Source organism: Lonchura striata, chromosome 8 (assembly GCF_050655825.1).
Source record: "Lonchura striata isolate lonStrDom1 chromosome 8, ASM5065582v1, whole genome shotgun sequence".
Lineage (NCBI taxonomy): Eukaryota > Metazoa > Chordata > Aves > Passeriformes > Estrildidae > Lonchura > Lonchura striata.
In genome coordinates this window covers 3099644-3115401 of record NC_140710.1, presented here as the reverse complement: position 1 = coordinate 3115401, position 15758 = coordinate 3099644, and the positions used below count along the sequence as shown (strand labels likewise).

Here is a 15758-nt window from a genome sequence, read left to right as displayed (position 1 = left end):
TGGCTTTGCTTAAATAGAATGTGGTTTGTTAAAACCCACACTAACCCCCACACCCTTCCATTTGTTATTGCCCAAATAATGAACAATAATCATGTGGTATAAATGATTAATGTATACATGGCTTAGCAAGTATCTTTGAGGTTTAGAAAGTGTTTTTATTTTCATTCTTGCGCCGGACCGAGCTATAGCCCAATTACATTTTATTCTTTGGTATTGGACAGGGAATCTTTTTGCTTCGGAAGAAGTGATAGGAACTTGAAGCCCGCCTGAGTCCGCTCTCTTTGAAGTCGATGGCAATTCCAGTGCCAGTCTTCGGAGAAGCGAGCCCATTGTTTCTGGGGCAGTTTGCTTTGTGCATGTTATCTGCTAAATCACAATTTAATGTCACATGTAGGAGAGCGAGAACTCCGCATTCTGTTCCTGAGCAATTAATAGGGTCCATGCAAGGAACATTCCACGGAGGTAGATGCAAGGAGTTTTCCAATTATCGTCTCCAGATAAAACACCCTCACCCGGCGGTGCGCACGGCAGCGCCTTTTAACGTGCGCCTGCAGCTCCCAGCCTGAAGTTTAGCAAGTTCTGTATCTCGTTGTTATTTGCATCTGATTTCTTTGGAGCCTAATCAGCCCCAGTGATAAAAAAAAAAACAAACAAACTCTTCCCTTTCAAGATTAATTTTTAAAGTGTCAGCCATACGCGACTATTTTCAACAAGATTACCCCACGCAAATGAAGGGGGCTTTATCTTGGGCGCCGCAGCGAGCGGCACAATGTTGTCACCGCGCCGCAGACAATGCCACCCATTTATAAGAGGATTCAAAGAGTTAAAAAAAACGCATTACTTGAAACTTGATATAAAACCTGTGGCCAAAGCAGGCTATGGGCTGGAGCACTTGATTATTCTTTTATCAATAAATAAGAGTGGCATACAGTTAATTTCAGCACTGTAATTGAGCGGTGCATTCTGGGAGGCTGCAAAGCACTGTAAGATGAGGAAATGTTTTAGAGACTAATCATGAGAAGAAAGGAGCCTTTCATAGCCCTTATGATGCTGTTGTCAGAGCTAAAGGCAGATAATGATTCAGTAATAATGGCACATTGTGAATATTTAAGCTGAAAAGATTGGGACAAAATGAGCAGACATTGTTGGTTTGCTAAACTGAACAGTTGGTCTTTGGGCTCCAAAACTATCTACAACTCAAATTTGGGGCTCAGAAGTCACAAAATGAAAAAAAAAAAAGATGTTTCCAGGACAGGCCTGGTACAGGAGTTGTGTGTTGAGCCTGCACGGGGCCTCTTCGCTTACTTTGGAAATCTGAAATTGATAGTCGAAGGGGTTTTTTCATGACTCTCTGAACTGACAAAGTACAATACACTGCAGACTGTGTAAATCTCCCTCCATTTAGGTGCCAGAAAAAATCACTTCAGAAGAAAATCAGTTTTAGTAATGACCTAAAATATTAAATATAGAATGGAGAGTGTCATATTACAAATAAGTTGACTCATTTGCATTTTGTCTCCGGGGCATTGGTAGCACTATAAAGAGACATGCAGCTGAATTTATGTACATTGTCTTTTTTCCTCATTACTACATTCTGGATCTGTTAGTTGTCTTTCTTTAAACATCTGCTAAATGCAGTTTCATGAAGCCGTACATTCCCATATGTTTGGGAACGGTATCAAAGCGTTGAGCTTTTGGCCTCCTTTACAACCTTTTGTCTCACAGAAAAAGGTGGATGAGCTCTGGGGCCGGATTCTGCTGAAGCCCAGGGCCAGAAGCACTGTTGCTTTTTCTAGGAGCCAGAGAAGTTTTCTTAAAATGTAAAAACCAGCACTGATACGGACAAAGAACATTTCAGCCCTGGACCCTGGAATCGATACTTTCAAAGATGGGGTTTGGTTTTTGGTTTTGTTGGGTTTTTTTTAAATAAAAAATGAAAATTAAAAGAGAAAACCTTCCAACCCCAAAACTTCTGAGGCTCTTAGCATAACTTTTAGTCTCTGTAATTTTCTTCATGTTAAAGCTAAGAGAATTCTGAAAGTTTGCCTGTGTGAGAACCGGCAGGAGAAACCATCTCCTCTACTTTTACAGGCACAGTAAGCCCTAATTTATTATTATCTTTACAATGACATAAACTATTCCAGCCCTAGTATTTCTTTTCCAGAAACGCTTTTCATGTGTACTTTCACACAAAGAAGAAGAAACAAACTCCTGCATTTATACATCTGTTTTTCCTTGAGGAAAAGCAATTACTTACAATAAACAGCTTCAAAACTTTAATCAAAATACAGTTAGAAAAAGTTTATCTTTTTCCAAAATTCTTTTTAAAAACAAGCTCCGTGTTTATAGTAACACTCATTTTTATCCATATGCTTTGAATCTGTGTATTTACTTAGCTAAGCAATATTTTCAACTTCCCCCCCCCCAAGTCTTTATTTTTATAGAAAAGTTTCTTACAGAATCATTTATCTATTAAGAAAAATATAAAATCCCAGGACCAGGTCCTTCTCTGGGGAAAAGAAGCATTGCTGCAAGAGTCCACAGGCGCTGCATTTGTCTGCAATAAAAAGAGAAACCCAGTTTCTTCATGGTTTCCAGGGCCCCAGTCTTGCATACTTATGCACTTACTTCACTTAACTACTGGAAATGAGATCACACGCAGCTCTGGTGTGAGCCTCTGCCTCACAGGGAAGGGCTGCACCAGGATCGCTCCTGCTACCAAAACAAGCTCTGGCAGACCCTGCTGGTGCCTCTGGTGCCCTTTGCCAGGTGGACAAACCCTGCCAGGTAGACAAGCCCTCGGTGGCCTGGTTTCGCAGCGCTTTGCCGGCAGCTCGTGGGCTTGGCACAAGGCGTACGAGTGCGTCGGTGTTTCTGGAGCAGGGACCGAGGTGTGGGTCAGCTCCGAGTGACCCGAGCAAATCTTTCATTTGGGCTCCCATATTGTTACCCCTTTCCCATTTTGCTCTGACTTTTCAGTTTGTTCCAATTCCCCAGGTAAAAAGCCAATTTCAGTCTGAGGCGCTGATTTGATTCAGCGTACTTGTGTTACGTCTAAGGACTGGTAACTCTACTCTTCCCTTAAAGGCTTTCTTTCATTTGCCTTGCAAATCTCAGCAGTCTCCCTCGTCTCCCACTCTGTCCTGGAAGTGCATTTGGGGCTCAGTGTCCAAGTGCATCATGGTCAGATTTCAGCCAGCTCAGTGGTAAGGGGTTCAGAGCTCTGATTTGCCCCAATAACAATGTCTCCATCATTAAATGAAGTAACACTGCTAAATTCAGTGAAGATCTGGCCCACAGATCCTTTGCCAAATGTAGTCAGATCTGGATGCAGAATTTCAATATCCCTAGTGCCCGGAATGCTTTTGATCTTCCTTACCCAAGTGATAAAGGTACAAGAAAAACAGATTAGCGTTGGTCCATCTTAACGTTTAGGAGCCGTGTTGCAGCTCCAGTACAAATTGCAGCAGCACGTATAATCCATACTAATAGCTCCCTGCAGCAGGGAATTCAAGGCACAAATTTCCCCTTTGCTGCCGTCATCAGAGTCTCCAGTTCACGCCGTTGAGAGAAATTCATAATTGTCAAGTGCTCAGGCGACCAAGTCAGCGCAGGACAAACAACAATCCCCGATTTGTTTGTTCCGCCCTCTCTCTTCCTCCATCCAGGCCATCCGAGTTGTCTGAGAGCACTTCACATGTTGCCCTTGGCCGAGGACAGCTCTGCCTGGAGCATGTCCAACTTGGCGTGGAGACGTTCTAATAAAGCCCCCAATGATGCTCGTTGCCAGTGAGGAGGGGGATGAGGAAGGTGAAGGAAAAGATGGCGCCAAGGTCATCGTGTTTTGGCCTATAGCAACGTGCTTTTACAGAAAGACATGTTTCTCTCCCGATTTTACTCTTGAATGCAGCTCTTAACAATGGTGATGATAATTTCATCAGTGTCGCTGATACTTGATATTTCTCATTTACATTGCACGTTTCATCTTCAAGGCTCTTGAAGTAATGAGCTAATCCTCACAACATCCCTGTAAATATTATTCCCCCCTTAAAGAAACTGAAGCAAGGAAGTTAAGTAAATAATGTACGCTATTTATATTATGATGGCTTATAGGGGTGCTGGTGAAGGTCAGATCCTCCTTGTACGTAGACATTATATAAATAAGAATCTATATAAGTAAACTACTCCTTGACCTGATGAGTTCATACTTCAAATATACAAAACAAGCAAAGAATAGAGGGAAGGGAGCCCTATCAAAACCCCAAAATGACAAGGAGATTAAGTGATTGAATGGAGGTAATGGCTGGAAACTTGGGCTGAAGGCAGCTCCGAATCCCTCTCTGCTGTGTGTATTAGTCCTTCCTGAGATGAAGATTGTAAAGCCTGGAGTAGTAGAACTTACTTTTTCTAGCAGGTGACACACATGACTTTAAAATGTTTAAATGACCTCCATTTTAATGAAAAAAACATCAGTATATATTCATTATGAATGTGGAATGACTTGTAGGTGACCCAGGAACGGTAATTCACTCTTAACTCTTAAAGCAGTTTTTGGAAAAGTTTGTAGTTTTCTCTTTTTGGCCTTTTTTAAGCTGAAGAATGGTAGGTGGCAGTCCATTAAAACAAAACTGAGGCTATTGTCTTAATTTCACTCCCAACACTCAAAACTTCAGTGTCCAGCTTGTGAAACAGAAATGGGTTTCAGTGGGATGAGGGTCAGCAAGCACACTTTTTTCCTGGAACTGAGGAGAATTATTTCTTGTTCCTCATTAACTGAGGCTTCAGTTCAGCGAAACACTTAAGCATTTACTGAGCTTTCAACCAGAGTCCCATTGCTTTTAATTTAGAAGAATTTACCTTTGTCACAACCTCTGCTTTGAGGCAGTAGCATGTAAGCACTGGCTTAGAGTTCGGCATGTGTTAATTGTTTAAATATGTTTAGCCCTTTCCCCAAAGCTGTTGTGAATGTTTAATGCAGTATTTACACTAGCCTTAGCACAAGGACTTGTGCTGTAGGATTGATGCTTAAACATATACTTGCTCTGGAGTATGTGTCAAGTGTGTTGCTTGAATTTTGAAATTTCTATTGGGACTTGACTTGAAAGTTTTTAAGGGAAAGCACTCTTCAAGAGCAAAATGTGATTTAAGATTTAATAAAGGCAACTGTCTGCTTAAGCCACAGAGTAGTTGGGAAACTGGGAGAAGCCCTGAACATCTGTGTGATGGCAGCAGTGCAGGACATGGTCAAGGCACTACTCAAGCGCCTGATGCCTCACTACAAATGCAAGTTCTGGTGTGCTAAGAGCTTAAATACTGTCAAGAGTAGTTACCCTTCAAAAGGAGAACGTGTGGAAAAAATGGCATGTTTGGTACTTCAGGAGTTAACAAAAGTAAGGGCAAATCCACTTAGAGAAAGGCCCGGGGGGGGGCGGGGGGGTGTCACTTTTATGCAAGGATTCATTAAAAAATATCATTAGTTGATTTCAATATAGTTATCTCGTTCTTATTTAAAGGAAGAGGTTACATGCAGTATATTTAGGGGATGATTTTATTTAACACTTGGATGCGTTTTGCTCTAAAATGAATGCTTGCTCAAGAGTCTAAGAAGGCTTCATGGGAAGAGCAAAGCAATCTAAGCCATATGTATTGGGCAGTTTGCCAGTTGTTTGCCAATATGCCCAGGCCACCTGGCTATATATGCAGCCAAGTATGCCATTCTGACTAGCCAGCTTTAACCTTCAGGCTGCTTCTTTTTCAGCTCTTAGGAAACTCTAAAGCCCTCCAAAGCGCGCTGCGTTTCCCCCATGCCAGTAGTTTGTGTGCATCCAGACGCAGGCTGCGCGGCCGCCCTGACCAGACAGCTCGCAGCACCCATTTTCAATGAGTTCGCCTTTTGTCTAGAGAGCGGTTCAGTAGCGTTGAACCCGGGCCATAAGATGAGTCTGGAGATAGCAGACTGAAACCTTTACCCATATGCCATAGTTAGACACTTTGACTGACAAGCCACAGTTTTTGTTCCCAATACTGTAGAGACACTGTTTTACGGGTGGGGTTTAGGCAGGATTTTGTTTAATGTAGTTCACCACTATAATTTCTTTTCCCGAGTATTTGCATGAATTGTAAGAGAAGTGAAGCATTTAGCATAACTCAGGCGTTAATGGCATATTGTTTCATTATTGGGGTAATTTATTTAAATGTTTATTCATTAAATTTCACTCGCAGCCAAAAATATCTCAGCATTCTATTAATCTTTAGTTACATTTTGGGTTGTGGGCAAAGCCTAAAACAAGTACAGTATCCATGGCAGCAATTTAACATTTAGTAGATATCAGATATAATTAAGCTATTCTAAATATTGAAATTAAGGTAGGGAGAAAAAAAAAAGATTATATTCAATTCAGTAAACACAGCATGGGAAGTTTTAGTGCAGGAGCCAGCAAAATCTTTAACTGCATCCAAAGTAAAGGGAGTGCAGTCTGCGGGAATTGTCTTCTGTTTTAATGGAAAGGAGTTTGGGAATGGGATAATGTAGGGACTTTCCCTCGCTTTATAGCTGTTGATAAATACAGTGGGAGAGCTGCATTTGCAGGCTGGGGAAGGCAGCCGTGCTTCTCTGGGACATGTGCTCACTGCCTGCTTCGCTTTACGGAGGGACAAGTATTTTCTGGCGAGCACAGACGTTACAAAAACTTTCTGTGCTCCGATCTGGAAGCAGAGCCTGGGGTTCAGATCAGAAAGCTCCAGGCAGAACTCGCTCAAAATGGCCACGGTTTCCTCCCTTCGCACACCGAAGCCATAAATCTGACACAGCTTCGTTTCAAAAGATCCGTGAACCTGAGGGCCTGATATTTGAAACCCAACTTCTCCATTTGCAGGTGGGATTATTCGTGGAAGTAAGCGAGAGCACGCAGGCATCTTGCCTCCTGTCCGATCCCCCGCTCAGGTGGCAGCAGGACTTTTTTCACAGCCTGCAAAGCCAAGCGTGGAAAAACTGACACCCTCCCTTATTTTTTTAGGCACAAAATTGAAGGTTAAACAAAGGAAGGGAGGTTAAGGCTTTTGAGAAAAAAAAAAAAAAAAAATTGAGCCCCGAGGGAAACTTTGCCAAGTTTCCCATGAAGCCCGAAACGAGCAACTTTACGAGGGAAGTTTTGCCGTGCTCGGCTCGTCGCACATTGTTCCCATCGCTTTGAAAGCTGTGCTGCTCCCGCACCGCCACCTGCACCCTCGCTGCTCCAACAAAGGCAGCCCAAGATCAAACGTGGAGCCCACCGGCCCTGCGATTTAATCCAGCAGGGTTTGCTGTTGAGTTGCATTGAGGTATTCTTTGTCCCTACAGGCGTGCTGCCTTTGGGGAGCCAGGCATATTGAATTGCTTTAAATCAGAGCCCACGCTGACATGCTCAAGGTATACTTTTTTGGAGGGGCCTGTCTTGGGTTTCCTCCGTGGCGGAACACGTTGCGGATCTGTGACTTGTTAGCGGAGCGTCAGAGCCGGAGTCGCGCAGCATCGGTGACATGTTCGATAAAGGCCCAGGGAAAGGCGCTGTTGCAAATGCACAAAGACAGACATAAAGGGAGTGGGAAAGTGTCCCGGTGGGCTTTGCAGTCTGGCAGGTGAGATGCAGCTGCAGCCGCCCCATCTGTGCTACCTTGGCCTGCTATGGCTGTCAGCATAGGTAACTTGGGCTATGATGGGAGAAGCAAAGCAGAAATTGAGACAGAGAATAAAAATTAAGGTTAAAAGGGAGAATAATGTTCTATGGGCATTTTGGGGATACTAACAGGTCACAAATTTTCACTTTAAGTGTTCACTGGGTCCCATTTTGTGCATTGCACTAATACATGGCTGGACAAATATACCCACTACAGTTTGTTTACTCAGCCTTGTATCAATCTGTGGCGATTTCCATATCATATTTAATCTAAGTGATGGGCTTTGGTCCCCATATTAATGGTATCTCTCCTATCACACGCTTTGCCATTGTAAATCTGTTTATTGTTTTTCGGTGTGGGTGTGCGTGACGCACACCCACATTCTTTCTACATTGTTACTCTCTTGTTGTCTCTTTATTTATTTGGACCCAGTTTTGCCTTCAGATAAAAAGATTAGTTGTAAATAGCAGCTTTGTCATCCAAGAATTTCCAAGCACTTAAATTTTGAAGGGTTGTTCGTGGAAAGTTGTTAAATGGGAGCATTATACTACGGTGTTATATTTATAATGTTAAGTATCCGCAGTTTAGTTTGATTGTTTCTCAACAAAACCATTCTGAGAAAAAGGACTGAGAAAAAGGAGGACTGTGTATACTCCACAGTTATTCCAGCCTCTGAGGACCAGGTATTTTTTTTCTTCCTGTATTTCTCACCTTCTCTTCCAACAAACCTTCCTCCCATCCCAACCACATAATGTATTGCAAATATGCAAAAACACTAAGGGCTTAGTTCCCCTCTGCTTGTAAACACAGCACTCCCATTAGCGGTGAGGCTGCCCATGCCTTTCAGGGGGAAAATGGTCTCTGAAATGCTTGGGAGAAAGAGCAAAGCTCTAATTCATGTGTCTTGGGTTGAAAAATTGAACCCACTCTGCTTATTTGCACCTCCATGCCAAAAAAAAAAAGTGCTGGTGCACTGGTCACAAGTGCAGATGAAGCAAACTAAAATGGATTTCCGTGGTCTAATAACAAACAGGGATGTTCAGATGCTGTTGCCAATTCTGCATGATTGACTGTTAAGTCCAGAGAGACAACCCTCTCCCATTGAAATCAATAGGATTTTTGCCGTTGGCTTTCCTGGGACAAAGATTTAATTTCCAATAATCCACCACCTGATTTTAGGCATGTCATTTAGTAACTGATTCACTGCCAATTAACAGGAGAAACTTCCCCTACTGAAGAATCTGCTCTTTTTTCTCTTTTCTTTCCTCCCATTGCCCCTGCTCCCCCCACCCCCCTGCTGACTTTCCATTTAGTAATAGTTCTTTCGCAAAAGGTATCCATTTCCCTTTAGATTTTTTGTCTTGTTTTGTTCTATTGGGGTTTTTTTGTTGTTGTTTTTGTATTTTACTACATACCATAACATGGGAAATGGTCCCTCCAGGCATGACAGTTTGAGATGAGGATGTGGTAAGTTGAGAATCTATGTTGTTGTGTTGGATTTCTTCGTGCCTCCACACATCCTTAAAGCACTGTGACATGCACTGACTTGGAACAACTAATCCACACCTGGTGACAGGCTACATCACCATGGCTTAAAAAATTTCAGCCTCTTCCCTCGTGTGCAGGAAGGGGTCATGTTCCCCATGCCTGCTGCAGGATGCTAACAGATATAATAGTCAGGACAGGGAAACAGAAGGATCTGTTAAAGGGAGTTGTCGTGATAAACAGGTGTGATATTCAGGTTGCTACTTCAGGGAATCTCAGGAAAGGAAGCTGGGTAGCTGAACCCCAAGCAGATGGTAGGGTTTGTCTCTGCAGAAGGCAGAGCCTGAAACAAATTTTGCTGTGGTTACACTGAGGCAAACCAGGGTTGACTCCACAGGGTGGCTAAGGACTGTAATGGAAAACAACACAAGCTCCACAGCTTCTTAGAATTTTGTCTTTAAATTTTAATTTGTTATAAAACTGATAACCTTTAAATGAATGTGAATGACTGCAGGGTGTTGAGGACAGCCCTGTCACAGCCCAGACTGTTTTGGGTGCATAAGTTCTCCAGCAGTGCCAGGGCTTGGATTAATACTTGGGCTCCAGTTAGCAGTATGTGACTGCTCACACGGATTTGCATGTTTGAGAGCTGGTAGTTAAAGTTTGGGATTCGCAGGCAAGCATAAGTCTTTGGAGGATCTACCTGTGAAAAACTTTTAAAGTCAGTAACTTGAACAACACTCCAAAAAAGAGGAGAGAAAAACAATTCTCAAACAGAACATAAATTATGGCAAAGCATGAAATTAATAAAAATGGAGGAGCAAAAACACGTAGTGTGTTAAAATAATAAGTCACTTTGTGCACATGCACAATTTATTAATTTACAGTTGTGTTTCTGGAGGCAGTATTTCTGCTCCTAGCTCTCAGTTACTTCAGTACAGAAAAATGTCAATTTCCACTAAAATTCTGTCAGCATTGATATCAGTTTTATCACAGTTATTTATAACCCATATACCAACCTGAATATAATTAACCGTATATAATTTGTAGGGCTTGCCAAATAGCGAACAGTTATTTGCTACCCAAAGTATTTGTGTAATTAAAAAAATGTCAGCTAGTGTATTAGAAACATTTCATACAGCTGGCTAAATAGTTCAGAACATATTGGTGAATAATATATTAATTCACTGATGTACTGCATATTGAATAAATTGTTTTAATAAGTGAAATTGCATTTGGCCCATTAGAGTTGACTCCAACTCTGCAAAGTATTGAGTCAAAGGGAGCTGAGGGCATGACAGAGGAGGCTTTATCAGGTTGTTAAATATTAGGTCTTGTGAGTACAGCAGTTAGGGGTACACTTAGGAGCACTACTGAATGAAGAATACAGTTCTCCAAGACACTGTTCTCCCGAGGTCATTCAAATGTGGTAACTGGAACCTTTCTAAGGCATAAAAGTACTTTTGTACTTTTGCAAAATCAATACGGTGCCGTTAATGCGAAGTTCGCTTTCTCAGACTGTAATTACTAAGGTCAATATTATACAGTTGTTATTAAATAAAGATAAAAAAAGTTCCCACCCCGTATCTAATCAAATTTCAGGTTCTGCATTCTGTAAGTTCATGTTATAACTTTGCCATGTTAACGAGGAGTGTGTGCAGCAGCGCTGGCTGCACTGTGCAGCTATGTTGTTGTAAGTGCTTTCCCATATGGTGAGCCGTGCCTGCAGCAGCATATAGCACTTCTGTGTGGTGTCATGCTCCCCTCTCCCCAGGTTTTATATGCCTAATTCAATACCAAGGCGAGTCAAGTTAAAGGGGAAATTGAGCCCCTGCTTTGTGGCCCCTGTGCTGGCTGTCTCCCTGTCCTTTACCTGTGAAGATCCTAAGGCAAGAGGCCTTCGGAATGAGTTTCTGTCAATGTTTTATGTCAGTATCAATTCCATGAGATGCACAAGAGATTTTGTGGCTTCCTATTGTGCTTCTATACACTACTCAGAGCAGGGAAAAAGTAAGTTTAGAGAAATAGTAGAATGGGTTTCTGTACTCTCAGTATTGCTAATAAAATTCAGTAATTGCCATATTTTAAAGTCATAAACTGGTACAATTTTTACTGCAGTGTCCATTCAAAGGGAGCTCCTGGTTCGTGGCAGTGATAAGCAGGCAGGGCTGTCTGTTGGGTTACTTATCCATGGCACCAGGATCGTCTGTTGTTCAGATGTGTGAGCTCCGGCCTCAGTTTCCGTTCACGGTTGCCGTGTATCATCGCAAGAGTGATGATAACGCCTCTTCAAGGTGGCATTATAGTGACAGTTTAACATGGCAAACTTCTGCTTGGCAAACAGACAGCGACTGTTAGCCAATATTGGCTGAGACTCACTGATGATACCACGTAGTGTATCCTTAAAGAGGATAGTTCTTTGGACTTGATCCCGCTCCCTTTTCTCTCATGTGCCTCTCAGTCCAAGGAGGAAAAAAGAGAGCAGATAAATGTATCAACCCTCCTTTTTATGGCTGCCTCCACCCTTCTTTTTACGGGGTATGCGGAGGAATGGTTTCCAAATATAGGCTTTTTACTGTCTTTCCTTCCGGGAAATGGTCTGGAGTTTGCAGAGTCAGAAATCCTACTTCTGAAGTGCTAAAAACGGGGTTTTGCATAATGCTTATCACTGGGAGCTGTTTCTTTTTCCTGAGAGACTCAAGAGAGTGCGTCCCAGTGAGCCCTGCCAGGCAGGATGGCAATCTCCCTCCGGCGGGTTTTTGGGTTAACCAAGTTAGGGTAATCTCCGGCCTGTGCTCACTAACTCAACCCTGAAACTCTGCAGCTGGAGACCTCAAACATTCCTATTCCTCTGCCCAAACATGCTGTCATATCCTTCTTTACCACTAGAGCACAAAATCCAGCAATCCACATGAGCTGCTTCTCAATCTCTACTGTTAACTTCTAGTAAATAATGCATTTAGAATTATTTAAAATAGTTGCCTTTTTACCATGTAACTTCATTACGATGCTCTCTGAATGCCTGTCAGTGAAATAACTGTGAATTTTAACAAGCATGCTTTAAATAGGCTGCTTTATGTATAAATGTAAGTTAACATCTTAACAGGAATTCCATTTTAGTATCTATCGTAATGTTTTGATGATCCCTTCTGATACCTTCTGTGTAGGGAGAGTCTCATTCCTCAAGTAACATTGTGTTGTTAAAAGGTTATTCTTATTTTACAGCCTTATTTTGTGAGCTTGGTGATGCCAGTGGAAGCGTACAAGGCCCTATTTCAGACAGCAACATTTGTAACTCATGTCCTCAAGAAAGGGGGGTGTGCAGATGTAGTTTGCCAGTTGTCTTGAGACTTCTTTGTAATTCCTGCACAATTTTTCTCTCTTGATCTAAGCTTTTGGACTCCCTTTTGGCAACTGGCATTTTTGTGTGCTTTGGTCACAGTCTGCTGGGCATGTGGATGGGTTACTACGTGGGTGGAAGCAGAGTCGCTCCGCGCTCAGTTCAGGAAAAACATTGCTCCAGAGCAACTTTGTCTTGGTTTGTTTTGGAAGGAGCTGCCACGGATCTTGGCTGGAGGCGAAGCTGTCAGGGTGAGGGTCATGACGAGCTGTACGATAGCAGGGAGGCTGCAGGAAAGCCGGTGTCACAAGCCAGAAAAAGTGCCGGCCTGAAGCCGAGCAGATTTACTTTATCCCCACCACAGCTCAAGTCAGATCCGTCTTTACTGCTCCGACAGGAATTTGCCAGCCCTTCTTAAGTGCCACCCCAGACAACTCAGGAAGATGCATCTTACCACGTGCCTGTCCCAGCAGGAATGAGCTGGGACTATTCTCTTTTCCAGAAATACATTGCAAATTGTTGGGCCAAAATAGAATGTGTAAGTAAAGCTTAGAGGTAATCTCTGCTTAAGCATTGACCCCGGGCCTTAGATTTATAAGCTTATTCCTGCTGTCCCACCATAAAACTAAAATACCCACTCCAACATGTAGCATTTACATAATAGTTTGGTGCAGCTTTATGAATGTATGTGCTTGTATTTTTCCGCTTGCTGTGAAAAAGAGAGTCCTGAGGACTTGATTCAGCTTGGCTGTTCCAGTGCAGTGCAACTTGATCCTGGTATTGCAGAAGGTGGACTCATCGCCTGGGGAGAGTCACATCACTTTCTTGGGAATGCCGTGAAGAAAGCAGCTGTAAAGTGTCTGTGGGGCTGCCCAGAGAGCAGCTGCTTCCCGGGTGTCCTGGCCATGGCCCCAAAGCTCTGCCTCCTCTTCCTCTGGGGAGGAAGATGGGGGTGCCTCTCACTTGGGCAGCACCCGCTTGGAGCAGGACAGCTGCTGCTGGGAGCTGGCACCTCACTTTTTGTCCTTCAGGGACCTGGAGATGAGCAGAACCCTCTAAAGTGGATAAACAGCTGCAAAGTGAATTTTGCAATAAAACATGTAAAATATGTAGCATATAAAAAAAAAAAAAGAAAGTTATTAAAAACTTAAGATCAAAACATTCCAGGCGTTATGGTCTGTTCCTGCAGAGCTGTGTAAAAAATGCTGGAGCTTTACAAATGCTGGAGCAACAGAAGAGTTCAGATATGTCAGATATTTTGGACCTTGCAGCCCATTAACATAATAAATTAAAAATAACAGATGATAGTATAACTCTTGAGATTGCAACAAAGTCCTAATTTTAAAGGCAGAAGAGACTTCTGATTTTTCACAACAAACGCATCAGGTTTTTACTGAAGATTTTCAGAGGTTTCTTGAGTGCTTTGCTAACATTGTGACTTTCAGTATAAAATATGCACTAGGATTTACACCCTAACCATACACTTTATAATTGGAAAAGGGTGTTCCTGTGGCTGAGATTCAGCTGCAAAATCCATGGGATTCAGAACCAAGCTTTCATTTTGAACTGTGGCCATGCAATATCCAAATTAAAGATGAAAATACTAGCTAAGAGATGAATATAATGAGTGGAACAGATGATCTGCAGCAAACATGAGATATTTTCTTTTAAATTATGAATCATCAAAATCACACCTATAGTTATTATTTTCCCAGTCTCCATGGAAGGTCAAAAGTGTCATCAGCTAAATGGATGCAAATCTAGAATACTTTCAGCAAAGTTACTGAAACATGCAGCAGACTGATTGCATTGATGAAGAAAAGGAGATGAAAGATATATGGCCTTTTTAACACCTTCTTTCCATAGTGTGAATTGTTTTTAATGTTTATTTCATCTTAATTATATTTATATATGTATATATAGGGTTTTGAAAATAATCTCTATTGAACCTATTTTTGCAGGATATGATTACATATTTTAAGGGACGAGTTTGGGATTTGCCAGTTGAAAAAGCACCTCTAAACTGTCCAACTAATAAAGTCAGGTGTCCTCAAATACTATTTGAAATGATAACCATATATATTTTTTTTTCAACTGTGCCATAGCTTCCATATCTTACTGTTAAGAAGCTTCTTTTGGGACTGAGACAGGTCACGTTGGAAGTCAGTGGCTAATCAGCTCCCACTGCACACTGTCTGCTTTCAGCTTGAATTATCTTAGGCAGACATCCTGGCTAGCTGCAACACAAACCTCTGATGGCTTAAGCCTGAGAAGACCTGAGTTTGGCAGCCACTAAGTTAGCGATGAGGAGAGGAAAAGAAATCCTATCTCTTCTGGTGCTTTTCCCGTCTTGGTTTCCCCACTAGAAATCAATAGGAAGGTCGATAGTTGGTTTTGAGTTGTTCAGTACATGCTGGAGTTTTCTGATGTAAACCTTGGGTGTCTGGGTTTCAGACGCTCTAATGTGTCAGGAGGTTTGATAGCTGCCACTGCCATCCCAAGTTACACTTTATTTCCAGTGACAGCCTTTGTAACATGAGAAAGGGATGAATTCAACAGTTAGAAGTACAGATCAATCTTAGAAGCTCACTGCTCTGGGGGAGGGGACAGGTTAAAATTTTTAGAGAAATTTATTATGGTGGTTTCTTAACTATATGCTGAAAAAATGCTGTGTGAGATAGGGCTACATGGAGGTAACATAATTTTTTTCCCAAAGATACTTTTGGCATTATTCAAAACTCCATAAGCGTTGGGTTTCTTTGCTCACTGCCAAGTAGAAGTTACTCAGCATGAAGGTACAGTGGCTGGGGAAAGTTTTTATTGATTAAAAAGCTCCCATTCAGGGTTCTTTTGTTAGCACTTCCATAAGCAGGACTGCTAAGATAATAAGAATATTGCACAAATGGTATTCTACAACCAAAGTTTTCTCTGTTGACATGAAGGACCTGAAGCCATGAGGGAAGCTTGAGTTGTGACAGGGAGGTTTAAGTTGTGAGCAGTGTGCAGGTCTTTTCTGCATTTATTGAGTCTTACAAGCATTGGTACAAGAGTCATCTTGCATCCCTATGATATGGATTTGTCTTTTGTGACAGTGGTTTGATGTGTATCTGCCTCACCTGCTCTCATCTTTTGTCAGATCTCTGCAAGAACCTGTTTGCCCCCTTGCTTCTTGAGTGACAGTTCTTTAATTCCTGAAGAACATGTCATTGGTGGAGAAGGCTGCTGATGTAATTCTTCTGCAAATTTGGAGAAAGGGTAGATGGATGTAGCACTTCCT

At 42.1% G+C, this 15758-nt stretch overlaps 1 protein-coding gene and 1 long non-coding RNA gene across 20 annotated transcripts in view; one reads left to right on the top strand and one right to left on the bottom strand.

Annotated features, from left to right (window-relative positions):
- The window catches only part of NFIA (nuclear factor I A), a 350043-nt gene that overhangs the window by 192643 nt on the left and 141642 nt on the right, over positions 1-15758 (top strand). The window lies entirely within an intron of this gene.
- LOC110477149 (uncharacterized) overlaps positions 1-15758 on the bottom strand; it is a 67431-nt gene that overhangs the window by 27586 nt on the left and 24087 nt on the right. Inside the window, exon 2 of the long non-coding RNA XR_014956856.1 lies at positions 1-15758. This exon is cut by the window's left edge and continues 27586 nt beyond it. This is a non-coding gene — a long non-coding RNA (uncharacterized LOC110477149).